The sequence below is a fragment of the Carassius gibelio genome, chromosome A12 (genome assembly GCF_023724105.1).
Source record: "Carassius gibelio isolate Cgi1373 ecotype wild population from Czech Republic chromosome A12, carGib1.2-hapl.c, whole genome shotgun sequence".
NCBI lineage: Eukaryota > Metazoa > Chordata > Actinopteri > Cypriniformes > Cyprinidae > Carassius > Carassius gibelio.
The window spans coordinates 2,701,895-2,715,913 of NC_068382.1; the positions used below are offsets into that span (position 1 = coordinate 2,701,895).

Genomic DNA, 14,019 nt, shown 5'->3' on the forward strand with positions numbered 1-14,019 from the left:
TTGGATAGCTTGAATGGTTTTGTCATGGTGATTTTTTGAAATAACAGTAAAAAAGGAACCAGTAAATGTCTTTTATTTTTTTAAGTGCAGCTTCTAAACACTTCAACAAAATGTACACATAGAAGACAAGTCATTCTGAGGAAATATGCATAGTTTCAAGACTATACAACACTATATGGATGATAGAAAATTAAAAAAACTACCATACATCTGATGTCACTCTGTCCCTCTGGATAATGTGTGTGTGTGTGTGTGTGTGTGTGTGTGTTTTTGTGTGTTAAGTGTGTGTGTGTTAAGTGTGTGTGCTGAGTTTGTGTGAATGTGTGGGAGAGGGGATGGGCTTGGTGTCAGAGAGAGAGAGCGAGAGAGAGAGAGAGAGGGAGGGAGACTTAATCATCTCTTTAATCACCAGCAGAAAAAAAAGCAATTTTGTGTTGTTGTTGTTTTTTCATCATTACAGCTTAAGAAATATCTTAGGCCTCAACATCAACTGTTGCTAGCCTACTCCCAAAATTAATAGTCATTAGTAAGCATTTTATAAATACAACTATAATTAAATTGTTCATGGTTTATATGCACATTTATTTTGAGGAGATTAAAGGCTGTAATCTTCCTAAAAAAAAAACAAGAAAAAAAAAAACAAAAAAAAAACAAACAAACACAGAACTCAGAAACATTTATTTCAAGATGCAATAAAAGAAGTGTACAGTGTACAGTTCACTATATATATATATATATATATATATATATATATATATATATATATATATATATATATATACACAATTGCATAAGTTTATATTTATTTTTTTTATCAAGTGTACAGCTAATAATAATAATAATAATAATAATGCATTTTATTTAAGGCGCCTTTCAAACCACTCAAGGTCACCATACAACAAGCAACAACAGTAACAATATTAAAACAAAAAATAACAGCAAATAACAATGTCAGTAAAAAACCACAATAATATAAGAATAGCACAACATATTGTGGAATACTATATTAAGACTTTATATATAAGCTTTATGAACAGATAGGTTTTGAGAGATTCTTGAAGTACTAGCATCACCTCCTCTTGTACGACGGTTTGAGGAATATATTTTCCAGATAGTACCGCCGCTCCCTATATGCAGAATACGCAGTCTTCGAAGGGCACCAACTCCCAGAGGGGGCACCATCCCAGTAGCTAAAAAAAAATAAAACATGCGCCATTCTCCCATCCGCGCTCGCGACCGCTCGGACATTTGCGGATGAATGTTCGTAATTGATGGATGGACATCTATGCCCGGGTAAAAGATATCAGCAATCTGGCACAGAGAAAAGAAAAATAAAGTAAAAAACAAAACAAAAACAGGCATAAAGTTGGCTTGGCATTGGACATTCGAGAGTCTCAAATTTAGGGGCCGTCTCTAAAGTTTCATGTAATATTGTTATACACTTTTCTAACGTCAGTAGCATTTGAAGAGAATGACTTACAGTCATAAAAACAACTGTAATTGTTCATCTAGGTGACAGCTATAATGCACCATTAAATTGAATGTTTGATATTTATTAAAACAAACTGTAAGTCATATGTAAATTATGCTACTTTTTCACATGGGCTCAAAAGCAAATTTGAAGCTCAATAGCATTTGAGGAGAAAGACTTGCAGTCATAAACCAATTGTAATGTGTTCATTTAGGTGTCAGCTACGATGCACAACTTATACATTTTTTATATATATTAAAATAAAGTGTTACTAAAGTTATATATATTGTTCTGTGTATGTGATTTCAAAGTCTAGACGGGTCGGATTAACCCTTTAACTGCCATATCCCTTAAAATTTGATTGCCAGAGGGTTACTGTAAATGCTTATGCCCGCTGGGCACAGTTTTCCCGATGCCACCGGGGTGGTGTTGCACTGACGGCTTGAGCCCGCCATCGCTGCTTGCAGCTATATTTAGGGCTCAAGCCTGGAGGGCGAGAGCCCTATTGTTTTCCTTAGGATTATTTGTTATTATTATTATTATTATTTATTATTATTATTTTTCTTCAAGGTTTCGGGGGCTTTTGGGGCCCTTAACATGCTTAAAAAGTCTTGAAAATTGGCACACACATTGGAACCTGCGGCCATTAGGGCCGGGCAGAGACTGATACACGGGCGTGGCACAGGGGCTCTACAGCGCCCCCTGGAAAATGGAGGGCCATATATCATACATACTTGCACGTAGATGTACGAAATTCGGTACACATATAGAACTCATCAATACAAACAACTTTCATATTGCATATCATAGGCTCCGCCCAACAGGAAGTTGGCTATTTAGGGTTTATTAATCATATTTGTCGTCAAAGTTGTTGGGGCTTTTGGGGTCCTTAACATACTCAAAAACTCTTGAAAATTTGTGCACACTTTGGAATCTTTGGTCTTAAGGAGCCTGCAGAGGCTGGGACCCGGGCGTGGCACAGGGGCTCTACGGCGCCCCCTGGAACACAGTCATAAATGTTGATGTATAGCTCACACATACTTGCACGTATTAATATGAAACTCAGTACACATATAGATCTCATTGTGCCGAACAACTTGAGTATTTCATGTTATAGGCTCCGCCCAACAGGAAGTCAGCTATTTAGAGTTATGTAAAAAGCACATGTTCTGGAATTTGATATACTTGTCATAGGTTTTTTACCCGATTGCCACCAAACTCGGTCAACATGATCTCAAGACATTGGGGATGAAACATTGCCAGGGGATTTTTGATATCTCGAACGGTTTGCTCGTGGCGAGGCGTTGAAATTATGGCGAGAAATGAGAAACAGGAAGTGTCTAATACCATCCACATTCATTTCCTGATTTCAATCAAACTTCATCAGATTATTCGTTGTATGATGTCGATCGCATATATGTGACTATTAGGAGTCAAAGTTATAGCGCCACCAACTGGCAGCAGGAAGTGTGTCATTTTCAAAATGCTTTGAATTCAGCATCTTATTTTTACTCGATTTGCTTCAAACTTCCTCAGAATAATGTTAAAACACAGCAGATATGAATCTGCTTGGGGGATATTGATATCTAAAAATATTGTTGCCGTGGCAACATGTCAAACTGGAATACTTCTCATGTGATTTTGAGGAATATAACATGCTTAGAATTTCATCAAACTCAGAACACATATCAGTATTTATGATAACTAGACACTGGCAAAAGTTCATAAGAGGGCGTGGAAGAGGCACTCTATAGCGCCACCTTTTGTCAAAAGTGGGGGGGTTACTTTTAGCTGCAGACACCAAACTCGGTACATAAATTCTTCTTATCAAGACGGACAACTTTCTAATTCACAGTCATCAGCTACGACCAACAGGAAGTCGGCTATTTTGATTTGAATGTGGATTTTTTTTACATTTAGCTGTGAATTAATGCATACTGCTCAGCGGAGAGTAACACTATACACACAAAAATTGGTCTACATGATGCAAAAACATTGAGGAACTTAAATTGCCAATGGATTTTGGATAGCTTGAACGGTTTTGACGTGGTGATTTTTTTAAATGACAGTAAAAAGGGAATTATTAATTGTCCTGCATTTTTTAACTCCAAACACTTCAAAACCTTTTTTCATACAGAAAAAAAAGTCATTCGGAGTAAATATGGATAGTTTCACGACTTTACAACACTGTATGGGTAAAAGAAAATTAAAAAACTGTCAGACATCTCATCTCACTCTGTCCCTCTGTTTGAGTATTATGTGCTTAGACTTACATTGTCTGAGAGAAAATGCGCCCCTACAGGTGCAATTCCTGAAAGGGAAATTCGACTGAAAGGGAGGAGACTCTCTTTTAGTTTCACTTTTAAATCGGTTAAAATACAAATAAATACTTAGATTTAATTCACACTGACAAGCTAAACCAACATATATGATTATTACCAGGTCAGGACTCATTAATAATGGATGTGTGGTCAGTGATACGTGAGAAACACGAGAGATGAGTCACCGCTCTGAGCATGAGCGTGTGGAATGATGAGCTCAGAAAAAAACGTGTTTATTCTTGTTTTATAGCTTTTAAAATTAAAATATTAAAGCGATATCACACAATTCACCAATTAGAACACACCAAGAGCTAAATTCAGATGTTTTTGAACTGTTTGTGTGAAAATGAAATATTCGCGGCTGCCTATCTGAAATCACTGCCTCCGATCAGCGCGTACAGTGTCACTAGTTCAAAACTAACGAATTTATTCTTGTTTAAGAGCTTTTTAAAATAAATTATTGCCATACATGCACACAATACACCCATTATAACACAACACGAGCTAAATACAGGTGTTTGTGACCCGTTTAAGTGTGCAAGACTATTTGAAAGTCCGACTGGCAGAATAACATATATCTCTCCAGCTGCAGGATTCTGCCTTTCGTCGTAAGAACGAATACATCACGGACAAGATTATTTCAAAATACATAATAGCTTGGCTAATATAAACGAAAACAGCCACGTGAATATAAACTTTTCAAATAAATCTGAAGTGGATCTACTGGGTTTGAATATTACGTGACCGCATTTACCTGCTTCTGTCTTCAACTTTAATCTATATATATATAAAAGGAAACTCATTCGTCTTGGCTGCTTTTTTAAAATGTCTGTGCGTATTTATTTATTTACTTTTTTATACATTTTGTATAATTTCATAGTTTATGCATAATAATTATAGGAATTAGGAATTATAGGAGTTTTAGGAATTTTTAAAAATCCTAAAAAACCTTATTTGTGCTGCAAATAATAATTTCAAACTCATTTGATACTGACCTATGACATCCTGTGACATGATATTTATTTGAATTTACATAATCTCATGGATGTTACAGTAAATCTGTTCAGCTCACAGATCAAGACTAAGCTGTAATGCAAGCAGAACTTTCACAAATGCTTATAGGTTAATAAAATCATTGTAAAAAAAAAACTTTTAAAAACATTTAAGGATTTGATAACACTGTAAAATAATGTCTAATTTGTTAACATTAGTAAATGCATTGGTAACACTTTATAATAACTGCACTCATTAGTAAATAGTCAGTTTATGCTTTATAAAGCCTTGTCTTAACATTAATAGTCAATACTAAGCAGTTTATAAATACAGCTATAAATAGCTTGTTCTTGGTTTATAAGCACATCTATTACAAAGGAAAGGGTCAGTTATCTTCCTAAGAAAAATTAAAATAAACAAACAACAACACAGATTGATACAGAACTCAGAAATATTTATTTCAATATGCAATAAAAGTAAACTGTACACTTGAATTATATATATATATATATATATATATATATATATATATATATATATATATATATATATTAGTAGGAGACACATTGGGGATGGTAAAGGTTTTGTCCACTTGGTGGTGCTGTGGTTATGTTTAATTATATATATATATATATATATATATATATATATATATATATATGAAATATAAACATGCGCAATTATACAAAAATCACTTTTTAAAAACTACAACAAAAAAAATTGTTTGGACTACAACAAGCATTTTCCGGGATTTGTGATATCACAAATATTGACGAATGGGATGTGAATTGGTTCAGCTGCACTAGAGAAGGCAACGAGTGTGATATACACGTAGTTGACCATGAAGACTGGAAGAGAAAAAAATAACTATAAAGGCACTTTTCCTTTACTGATAAAATGAGCCAAAAAAAGACATTTCACTCAGACTGAAAAAAAAAACAAAATTATTAGATCCTCATGAGAAATATTCAAAATTAGATCACTACAGTAATCACAAAGTAAAGACATGACCACTGGACAGCAAAATGCTTACTGGGTCAGAAGGGTCAGAAAGAAAAAAAAACAGGTGGAGAAGAACAGAAACACCTAAACTGCAAAATAATTAAAGTGAAGAATTAGGTGTGACACTATAATGGAGCATTTAGTCTAGAGTGCCACCATTTTTCAGAACTGCAACTTTCCTTGACTCTCAGAATTACAATGTGTCAGGTTCTGAGAGATGTAAAAGATCCCAAAAAAGGACTTAATTAGAATAGCATGATGTATTGTGGAATACTATATATTAAGAATTTATTTATATATTGGCTTTATGAACAGAATATTTTGAGTGATTCTTGAAGGACTAGCATCCCCTCCTCTTGTACGACGGTTTGAGGAATATATCTTCCAGATAGTACCCCGACTCCCTATATGCAGAGTATGCAGTCTTCATAGGGCACCGACTTCCAGAGGGGACACCATCCCAGTTGCTAAAAAAAAAAAAAAACATCCACCATTCTCCCATCCGCGCTCGCGATCACTCGCCCCTCATGTTTGCGGCTGAATTTTTGAATTTTGGATGGACATCAGCCCGGGTAAAGGACATAAGCAATCAGGCACAGAGAAAAGAAAAAAGAAAGTAAAAAAAAAAAAAAAAAAAAACAGGCATAAATTTGGCTTGACATTGGACATTCGAGAGTCTCAAATTTAGGGACCGTCTCTAAAGTTACATGTGATATTGTTATACACTTTTCTAACATCAGTAGCATTTGAAGATAATGACTTACAGTCATAAAAACAACTGTAATTGTTCATCTACGTGACAGCTATAATGCACAATTAAATTGAATGTTTAATGTTTATTAAAACAAATTGTAAGTCATATGTAAATTATGCTACTTTTTCACATGGACTCAAAAGCAAATTTGAAGCTCAATAGCATTTGATGATAAAGACTTGCAGTCATAAAACAATTTTAATGTGTTAATTTAGGTGTCAGCTACAATGCACACCTTATAAATTTTATATATATATTAAAATAAAGTGTTACTAAAGTTATATATATTGTTCTGTGTATCTGATTTCAAAGTCTAGATGGGTCGGATTAACCCTTTAACTGCCATATCCCTTAAAACTTGATTGCCAGAGGGTTACTGTAAATGCTTATGCCCGCTGGGCACAGTTTTCCCGATGCCACCGGGGTGGCGTTGCACTGACGGCTTGAGCCCGCCATCGCTGCTTGCAGCTATATTTATTTATTAGGGCTCAAGCCTGGAGGGCGAGAGCCCTATTGTTTTCCTTAGGATTATTTGTTATTATTATTATTATTATTATTATTATTATTTATTATTATTATTTTTCTTCAAGGTTTCGGGGGCTTTTGGGGCCCTTAACATGCTTAAAAAGTCTTGAAAATTGGCACACACATTGGAACCTGCGGCCATTAGGGCCGGGCAGAGACTGATACACGGGCGTGGCACAGGGGCTCTACAGCGCCCCCTGGAATATGGAGGGCCATATATCATACATACTTGCACGTAGACGTACGAAACTCGGTACACATATAGAACTCATCAATACAAACAACTTTCGTATTGCATATCATAGGCTCCGCCCAACAGGAAGTTGGCTATTTGGGGTTTATTATTCATATTTGTCGTCAAAGTTGTGGGGGCTTTTGGGGTCCTTAACATACTCAAAAACTCTTGAAAGTTTGCGCACAATTTGGAATCTGTGGCCTTTAGGAGCCTGCAGAGGCTGGGACACGGGCGTGGCACAGGGGCTCTACAGCGCCCCCTGGAACACAGTCATAAATGTTGATGTATAGCTCACACATACTTGCACGTATTAATATGAAACTCAGTACACATATAGATCTCATCGTGCCGAACAACTTGCGTATTGCATGTCATAGGCTCCGCCCAACAGGAAGTCAGCTATTTAGAGTTATGTAAAAAGCGCATGCTCTGGAATTTGAAATACTTGTCATAGGTTTTTTACTCGATTGCCGCCAAACTCGGTCAACATGATCTCAAGACACTGGGGATGAAAAATTGCCAGGGGATTTTTGATATCTCAAACGGTTTGCTCGTGGCGAGGCGTTGAAATTATGGCGAGAAATGAGAAACAGGAAGTGTCTAATACCATCCACATACATTTCCTGATTTTAATCAAACTTCATCAGATTATTCTTTGTATGATGTCGATCGCATATATGTGACTATTAGGAGTCAAAGTTATAGCGCCACCAACTGGCAGCAGGAAGTGTGTCATTTTCAAAATGCTTTGTATTCAGCATCTTATTTTTACTCGATTTGCTTCAAACTTCATCAGAATAATGTTAAAACACAGCCTATATTAATCTGCTAGGGGGATATTGATATCTAAAAATATTGTTGCCGTGGCAACATGTCAAACTTGAATACTTCTCAGGTGATTTTAAGGCATATAACATATTTAGAATTTCATGAAATTCAGAACACATATCAGTATTTATGATAACTAGACACTGGCAAAAGTTCATAAGAGGGCGTGGAAGAGGCACTCTATAGCGCCACCTTTTGTCAAAAGTGGGGGGGTTAGTTTTAGCTACAGATACCAAACTCGGTACAAAAATTGTTCTTATCAAGACGGACAACTTTCTAATTCACAGTCATCAGCTACGATCAACAGGAAGTCAGCTATTTTGATTTGAATGTGGATTTTTTTTTACATTTAGCTGTGAATTAATGCATACTGCTCAGAGGAGAGTAACACTATACACACCAAACTTTGTCTACATGATGCCAAAACATTTTAAACAACTTAAATTGCCAAAGGATTTTGGATAGCTTGAACGGTTTTGTCGTGGAGATTTTTTTAAATGACAGTAAAAATTGAATTATTAATTGTCCTGCATTTTTAAATTCCAAACACTTCAAAACCTTTTTTCATACAGAAAAAAAGTCATTCTGAGTAAATATGGATAGTTTCACGACTTTACAACACTGTATGGATAACAGAAAATTAGAAAACTGTCAGACATCTCATCTCACTCTGTCCATCTGTTTGAGTATTATGTGCTGAGACTTACATTGTCTGAGAGAAAATGCGCCCCTACAGGTGCAATTCCTGAAAGGGAAATTCGACTGAAAGGGAGGAGACTCTCTTTTAGTTTCATTTTTAAATCGGTTAAAATACAAATAAATACTTAGATTTAATTCACACTGACAAGCTAAACCAACATATATGATTATTACCAGGTCAGGGCTCATTAATAATTGATGTGTGGTCAGTGATACGTGAGAAACACGAGAGATGAATCACGCTCTGAGCAGGAGCGTGTGGAATGATGAGCTCAGAAAAAACGAGTTTATTCTTGTTTTATAGCTTTTAAAATTAAAATATTAAAGCGATATTACACAATTCACCAATTAGAACACACCAGGAGCTACATTCAGATGTTTTTGAACTGTTTGTGTGAAAATGAAATATTCACGGCTGCCTATCTGAAATCACTGCCTCCGATCAGCGCGCACAGTGTCACAAGTTCAAAACAAACGAATTTATTCTTGTTTAAGAGCTTTTTCAAATAAAATATTGTCATAAATGCACACAATACACCCATTATAACACAACACGTCCTAAATGCAGGTGTTTGTGACCCGTTTAAGTGTGCAAGACTGTTTGAAAGCGCGACTGGCAGAATAACATATATCTCTCGAGCTGCAGGATTCTGCCTTTCGTCGTAAGAACGAACACATCACGGACAAGATTATTTCAAAATACATAATAGCTTGGCGAATATAAACGAAAACAGCCACGTGAACATAAACTGTTGAGAAATAAATCTGAAGTGGATCTACTGGATTTGAATATTAAGTGACCGCATATACCAGCTGCTTCTGTCTTCAATTTTAATCTACATATAAAAAATTAAACTCATTAATCTTGGCTGCTTTTTTAATGTGTGTACGTATTTATTTATTATTTTGCTCTAACAAGAATTAATCTATATTTAATTAAATCAATTACATTTTATTTTACATTTGATTTGTCCATTTCTGCATCTAAATGCCTAAAAACCTAAAACATGCTCTATTATACTATTGTTAGCAATTTCTTTATCGTTCAATTTATCTGGTGTACACACTTTTATTTTCATAATAAACTTGTTTGTTAGATTATACACAGTTACAGTGGTCTATAATAAATATTAACAGGTTTTATTCAAGCTGTTTAGAATGATTGCAGTAGGCTAATTTGTTTTTATGTAAATCCCAAAAAATAAATTAAATAAATAAAAAACATTGGAAAACAATAACTGTTGTACTTTTTTATACATTTTGTATAATTTCATAGTTTATGCATTATAGTTATAAAAACAAATAAATTTAGCCACTCACATAGAAATCTTAGGCCTTAGCCTTTTCTGACAGTTTTAGGTTTTTTTTTTAAATCCTAAAAAACCTTATTTGTGCTGCAGATAATAATTTCAAACTCATTTGATACTGATCTCTGACATCCTGTGACATGATATTTATTTGAATTTACATAATCTCATGGATGTAACAGTAAATCTGTTCAGCTCACAGATCAAGACTAAGCTGTAATGCAAGCAGAACTTTCACAAATGCTTGTAGGTCAATAAAATCATTACAAAACACTTACAAATCATTTAAGGATTTGATAACACTGTAAAATAATGTCTAATTTGTTAAGATTAGCAAATGCATTGATAACACTTTATAATAACTGCACTCATTAGTAAATAGTCAGTTCATGCTTTATAAAGCCTTGTCCCAATATTAATAGTCAGTAGTAGGCAGTTTATAAATACAGCTATAAATAGCTTGTTCTTGGTTTTATAAGCACATTTATTAAAAAGGAGAGTAAAGGGTCAGTTATCTTCCTATGAAAAATAAAAAAAATTAAAATAAACAAACAACAACACAGATTGATACAGAACTCAGAAATGTTATTGTGGATTTATGATAAACTCAGCCTGTAAATGAATTCATTCTCCTCCAAGAAGACACAAGTAGTTCACACCAAACTGTTTTAACATGAAGCCATATACTGAAGATGTTAAATTGCGAATGGGTTTAGGATACCTTAAATGGTGTGGCCATAGCGATTTATTAAAGTAACATAAAAAAATACAATAGTTATTTTACTATATCTTTAAAATTTTTAATTACAACTCTTCATAATTTTTTATATACGTAGAAGTCATCATTTGAAGGAAGCACAGTAAGTTTCATAGCTTTATCATTTTCAAGAGCCAGCATAAAATTAAAACTATCATAACATATAAATCAACCTTGCAATTCTTAGTACCAATAATGGCCACCAGATGGTGCTATAGGATTACTTTTAAATAATTATTGTAGAAACAAGTATGATTTAAATCATTTATAGAAATCTTTCAAAGAAAAATAATATGTATTTTATGTATTTTACTGATAAAATAACCCTCACATAATTAGAATAACAAGCTGAAGTATTGTGAACTGTATATTAAGAATAATTCTTTATAGGCTTTATGGACAGATACGTTTTGTGTGACTCTTGAAGGATCAGCACCACATCCTCTTTTACCACTGTTTAAAGAATTTATCTTACAGAACAGGTGCGAATTAATTTTGAATAGCTTGAATGGTTTTGTCATGGTGATTTTTTGAAATAACAGTAAAAAAGTAACCAGTAAATGTCTTTTATTTTTTTTAAGTGCAGCTTCTAAACACTTAAAAAAATATACACATAGAAGACAAGTCATTCTGAGGAAATATGCATAGTTTCATGACTATACAACACTATATGGATGATAGAAAATTAAAAAACTATCATACATCTGATGTCACTCTGTCCCTCTGTCACTGTGGGTAATGTGTGTGTGTGTGTTAAGTGAATTAGGTGTGAAACTATCAGGGAGCATTTAGTCTCCAGTGCCAACATTTTACAGAACTGCCACTTTCCTGGAGTCTCAGAATTACAATGTGTCAGGTTCTGAGAGATCTAAGATTCCAAAAAATGATTTAATTAGAATACCATGAAGTATTGTGAAATACTATATATTAAGACTTTATATATAGCCTTAATGAACAGATTAGAGTGACTTGTGAAGGACCAGCAGCACCTCCTCTTGTCCGATGGTTTGAGGAATATATTTTCCTGAATCCGGAATTAAGATTTAGGAGCTCATTTTTATTCCACCTCCTTTCCTGAAAGTCTGTCTTGCAAAATTGACTAAAAATTAATCTTCACATTAATTCCTAATTATTTTGCAATTCTTTTTGTCAGTTCTTCTTAACCTGTTTTTTTCTTCTTCTTTTCTGACCTCATGACCCTGTCAGCATTTTTGTACAATGGTCAAGTCTTAATTTATCCATTTCTGTATTGCATTTGTGTTTGATATTTCTCATGGGTATTTCATAATTTTCGACTTTGAGTTAAAACAGTTTGAGTTAAAACTCTTTTTTAGCGCATTTCATCTGTAAAAGAAAACATGCCTAATAATTCTGCACATGAATATAAGGAGTTTTTCTCTTCCAGCTTTCCTGGACTATTGTATAGCACTCATAAATGATTAAATAAAAAATAATGGTAGTTATTAAGATTGATATGGTTTGGAATTGGTAAAATGTGCTTGGAAAAAATCACAATAAAACAATGTTTTAATGTTTAAGTTTGGAATATTAACTGACATGAATGAATTCTATATAAATATTATTCATGTTAATGTTTATAAATGAAATCTTATTGTAAAGTGTTACTAAAGTTTTATATATATATATATATATATATATATATATATATATATATATATATATATATATATATATATATAGTTCTGTGAATGTGATTTTAAAGTCTAGATGATTCGGATTAACCCTTTAACTGCCAAATCCCTTAAAACTTCACTGCCAGAGGGATATTGTGAATGCATGTGCCCGCTGGGCACAGTTTACCTGATGCCACCGGGGTGGCGATGGCATTGGTGGCTTGAGCCCGCCATCGCTGCTTGCAGCTATATTTATTCTTCTTCTTCTTCTTCTTCTCCCGAATGAATCGCATTTTTGAGGGCTTTAACATGCTCAAAAAGTCATGAAACTTTGCACACGCGTCAAACCTGGTGAAAATTTTCGTCTGATATAGGATTCAGAAGAGGGTGTGGCAAAATGGCTCGACAGCGCCACCTATACCAAGAAAATCAACAGCCTTCCAGCTATGTTTCACCTACATGCACGAAAATTGGCACACATATGTAACACACCAATACCTACAAAAAAGACTCTTGGAGCAAAATTCTAAACCCAACAGGAAGTCGGTTATTTTTAATATTATGAGCATATTTTGTGTAATTTTGGTCATTTCCATGTGTTGTATTTTAACGAACTCCTCCTAGAGAGTTCTTCAAATCAACACCAAATTTGGTATGCCTAATCTAAAGGCCTTTGCAATGTTAAATTGCGAAGATCTTGAGTTTTCGTTGAAGGGCGTGTCCGTGGCGGCCTGGCGAATTTCGATGATTCGCCATGAAAAATTAAGTTGCTATAACTCACACATACAATGTCCAATCTGCCCCAAACTTCACATGTTTGATGAGACTCCGAACCTGAACAGATTGACATGCCCATATTCAGTTATAGTCATAGCGCCACCTATTGGCAACAGGAAGTGACATATTTTACGCTGCGACGAACTACTCCTAGAAATTTTATGACATCAATGTCTTTTTTGTGTTCAGTCTAATCTAAAGGCCTGTGCGATGTTCAGTTGTGAAGATCTTGAGTTTTCGTTAAAAGGCTTGCTCATGGCGCCGCAACGAAGTTCGATGTCTCGCCATGGGAATAAAAGATGTTATAACTCAGGCATAAAATGTCCGATCTTCCCCAAACTTCACACGTGTGATAAGAGTCCTGGCCTGAACAGATCTGCAGGCCAATATTCCACCGGGTGTGGCAGAATGGCTCTATAGCGCCACCTATACACTTTCAACGGAGTGCGCCTCGAGCTATGTTTCACGTACATGTACAAAAATTGGTACACACATGTAACACTCCAATACCTACAAAAAGTCTCTTGGTACAAAATCCGGATCCCAACAGGAAGTCGGTTATTTTGAATTTTCCCTTCAAAATTGGTGTTGTTTTTGCCATTTTCAGGGGTTGTACTTTAACAAACTCCTCCTAGAGATTTATTCAGATCAATACCAAACTTGGTCAGTGTAATCTAAAGCCATTTGTGATGTTAAATTGCGAAGGACTTGAGGTT

General features: G+C 34.7%; 1 long non-coding RNA gene across 2 annotated transcripts in view; it reads left to right on the forward strand.

The window, feature by feature from the left end:
* LOC128025690 (uncharacterized) overlaps window positions 1-14,019 on the forward strand; it is a 104,928-nt gene that overhangs the window by 80,291 nt on the left and 10,618 nt on the right. Inside the window, exon 3 of one of the 2 annotated variants that reach the window (XR_008186197.1) lies at window positions 10,386-10,883. The exons of the other annotated variant lie outside the window; for it this stretch is intronic. This is a non-coding gene — a long non-coding RNA (uncharacterized LOC128025690). Of the gene's footprint in view, window positions 1-10,385; window positions 10,884-14,019 lie in introns of those variants that run through there. 2 annotated transcript variants of the gene reach the window in all.